Source organism: Portunus trituberculatus, unplaced genomic scaffold, assembly GCF_017591435.1.
Source record: "Portunus trituberculatus isolate SZX2019 unplaced genomic scaffold, ASM1759143v1 PGA_scaffold_476__1_contigs__length_11361, whole genome shotgun sequence".
Classification (NCBI taxonomy): domain Eukaryota; kingdom Metazoa; phylum Arthropoda; class Malacostraca; order Decapoda; family Portunidae; genus Portunus; species Portunus trituberculatus.
The window spans coordinates 7,339-11,361 of record NW_025541644.1 but is presented as its reverse complement, the minus strand read 5'-3'; the positions used below and the strand labels follow the sequence as shown (position 1 = coordinate 11,361).

The window sequence follows — 4,023 nt, the reverse complement described above, 5'->3', positions numbered from 1 at the left end:
TTCGGGACAGTAGCGGGCTTCATGAAACGGTGACGTGGAAGGTTCATGAAAAGGTGTCGTGGAAGGTTCACGAGACGGTGACGTGGAAGGGGAGGCGGAGAGGTGGCGAACGAGGTAACAAGCGGAGGAGGTGATGGTAGTAATGTATGTTACGGGCAGGCCGTAACAGGTGTAGCCCCCTAGATAGAACCTGGGTACATGTAGGTACCTTTCATTAAATCCCCCTCGCCGACTGACATACCTTCAAAACGGTGTGTGGTGTGATTCTTTCCAGCCGACGCGTGAACGTCTGTCTGTCTGCCCGATCCCACGTCCACCACCTTATCCACTATGGTCTGACCACTGACTTGTATGGAGATCTTTTAGGTTTTTTTTTTTTTTTTTTTTTTTTCCTGCCGGGAATTTTCCGGCCTGCAGCGCTGTCACACTTGTACGTACAAATACGCACCTTAAGTCAGGTAACAAAAAAAAAAAAAAAAAAAACTTGGAGAGAGTTTCTGTTTATCTTTAAATATATTTTGCATTGTTTTTGCAAACAAACACATCAATACTTGACATCGTTTGATCCGCCCTCCCTTCTCGGGGATGACCGCCGAGTGAGATCACAGGTCAAAGTGAACGCGTTAATCCATGGGTCACTCACTCACTCCCTGTCCCTACCTACCACCTACCAGCCAGGAGGGAAGCAAGAGAGGGGACACTTGCACGCACCAATACGCACCTTAAGTCAGGTAGGTACTTAATACTTGGTAATTGAACGGTGTTGTATTATACATTGTGATGCTCTAAAAGAAAATGAAAAAGAAAAAAAAAGAAAAGGCAAGTTGGAGTAAGCTTCTTGTTTATCTTTGAACATATTTCGCATTGACAACGTTTAATCCGCATCTCTTGGATGACTGCCGAGTGAGATCACAGGTCAAAGTGACCGACCGCGTTAATTGATCCCTGTCCCGCTAGCTACCTACCAGCCAGGAGGGAAGCAAGAGAGCAAGACAGAGGGGCGTGTGCGGGAAGTAAGGTCCTTCCTGACACACGGGCTCTAATCCCATAATTTGCTCAGAGCAAGGTTTTTTTTTTTTTTTTTTTTTTTTGCAGCGCTGCAGGCCGGAACAAAAAAATTCTACCATTTGCATTTCTATCATTCATTATCAAAAAAATATATACCATCATTATTATTAATATCATTGTTAACACTATAGTCTATTCAATTCTCTAGATGTGTCAATGTGTGGCTCCGAAGAGGAGCCGGATATATATACTTGTTGGTGATGATATTGAGGAGGAGAGGGATTTACTTCTTCTCGGTCTTCTTGGGAAGGAGCACAGCCTGAATGTTTGGCAGCACGCCACCCTGTGCAATGGTGACCCCGGAGAGGAGCTTGTTAAGTTCCTCGTCGTTCCGGATGGCCAGCTGCAGGTGACGTGGGATGATGCGAGTCTTCTTGTTGTCGCGGGCGGCGTTGCCGGCAAGCTCGAGGACTTCGGCGGCCAGGTACTCCATGCTGCAAGGTACACGGGGGCGCCAGCCCCCACTCGCTCGGCTTAGTTGCCCTTCCTCAGGAGGCGATGAATCCTGTCGACCGGGAACTGGAGTCCAGCACGGCTGGAACGGGACTTTGACTTTCCCTTCACCTTTCCTCCTTTGCCGCGTCCGGACATGGCGAACAGTAGTAGTAGTTGTAGTAGGTGGGATTAACGAGAAGTAGTGGTATTATTAGCAAGTAACACTCCGTCAGCTGCGGGAGCGAGTTTGTGTGTTGTGCGTTATCTGTTCTTCGGGATTCAGGATTCGGGAGGGGGATAGATAGTTTGGGGGAAAGAAGGGTATAATATTTGGAGGGGAGAAAAGCAGGGGGGAAAAGATTGGTGAAAGGAAATATAGTCTTAGAATAATAGTTGACGGGCAAACCGTCTTGCTCTTTCATATTTGTATTTTGATGTTTTGTATTATGATTTCTCGCTCTTTTGCTTAATGGATTATGATGCAGCTGCTCGAATAGGAGTGCTAGTAGCTATTTGGAGTTTTCATGTGAATTAATATACTGCTTGTGGTTCTGGGTTATTAAGTATTTTTATTGTCTTTCTGAACCATGAGTGGTTATTATTGTTATTTAGGTTTTCTCTTATTAGGGTTGTGTATATTGTGTCTTGAAGTGTTGATTCTAGTTTTTCTTTTGTTTTCGAAGCTTGTTTGTATAGTGTTGTGTTTATAAGTTTTGTGTTGGTAATTTCATGAAGTTCTTGGGAAGTGTAGGTGTAGGGATATCTGTCATTGAGTGCGAATCCCAATGCTTTGTTTTGCGTTGTTTGTAGTTTTGATGGCGCTTTTCTTGAAAGTGATAGTATTGGGTATGCAGGGTAGACTAGGATGGGTAGTACACATGTCTTAACTAAATGAAGTTTTAGTTTTGTGTCAAGTTTTTCGAATCTTTTGATTGTTGTAGTGCTAATTCAGCTTTTTTTCTTGTTTTGAATTATTTGTTTGTTGTATCCTCTGTTGTTAATATAAAGTCCGAGTATGTTTGCTGTTTGGGCGTATGGAATTATGCTGTTGTTAACTGATACTTGTATAGTTTTATGTATGGCGATGGGTAAAATTGTGAATTTATTTGTATTTGTTTGTATTTTCCAGATGTTTTCAAAATTGTTAATTTTCATTATTTCTGTTTCTACCTTTTTTGTTAGATATTTATTGTTTTTTCCTGGTTGGCATATGACTTGTGTGATGTCATTTGCGTATGCAATATTAGTACAGTGTGGGCCGGGTTCCGGAATGTCGGCAGTATATATGTTGAAAAGTGTTGGGGATAAGTTGCTTCCTTGTGGTACGCCGCTTAATAATGTGAATGGTTGTCCTTCAAGTGTGGAAAGAATTATTTTTCCTGATCTGTTGTCTAGGAATGAGCTTAATAGTTTGATGTATATAGGGTGGAAATGTTGTTTTGTTAGTTTGTATTTTAATCCGTTATGCCAGACTTTATCAAATGCTTTTGAGATGTCTCTTGTAACAATTGTGCAGATCTTATTTTGTGTGAGAGAGTTTGCTACTGTTTCTGTTAAAGTTGCTATAGCTGTGTTAGTGGATCTGTGTTGTCGAAAGCCATGTTGTGAAGTAGGTAAAAGGTTATGGTATTCTAAATGTGATTTAAGTCCGTTATTGATTATTTTTTTCAAATAATTTTCCTGGGACCTCTAATAGTGAGATTGGTCGGTAGTTTGAAGGATCTGTTGGTGATTTCTTAGGTTTAGGTATTAGTTTTATATTGGAGTGTTTATATAAATGGAAAGTAACCCATTGATAAGGAGATATTAAATAAATCAGGAAAGTAACCCATTGATAAGGAGATATTAAATAGTTCTGATAACTTTTTTATTGTTACTGCTGGTAGGTTTAAGTGAATAGTTTTATTTATTTTTGAGTGTCCCGGTGTATTGTTTTTAGACTTTTTTATTGTGTTTTGTAGTGTTTCTGGGGTGATTTCTTGTACTAGTGGGTCAGCATGGTTTAAACGTGATAGGTCTCCATTAGGATAAGGTGTGAATAGTTCTTGTTCAGTATTTATGTAGGTATTGATTGTTATGTCTGTGTTTTGGTTGAATTATAAATTTTCTTCTGGAGTTATTCTGAATGTTTTACTCCATATGTCTCTAAAAATTATTTATTTTTCTGCCTCATCGTAAACTTTTTTGTTATTGTGTATTATATATGGTGTATATGGAATGTGATTTCCTTTGTATTTCTTTATATGCTTCCAGAATGACTTGGGTTCCTTAATTAGATATGTCAGTCTTTTTATTTTGTTTTCCCAGTTTTTGTTTTGTTGGCTGTAGCATTCTTCCTTTATAGCTCTTTGTAATATTTTTAGAGTTATGTATTTGTGAGCAGTCCACCCGTATTGGTTACATGTGTTTATTAAATTTTTCGCCAAGAATTGTAGTTTTTTATTGTATTATTTATTATTGACTTTTGTTCTATTTTTTGTGTTGTATTTGATATATGGTTGTGCATCGCTTTCGTGATAA

At 39.4% G+C, this 4,023-nt stretch overlaps 1 pseudogene; it reads right to left on the bottom strand.

Annotated features, from left to right (window-relative positions):
- Nucleotides 1-1,227: 1,227 nt before the first annotated feature.
- LOC123500736 lies at nt 1,228-1,659 on the bottom strand (annotated as a pseudogene).
- Between the last annotated feature and the right edge of the window lie 2,364 nt (nt 1,660-4,023).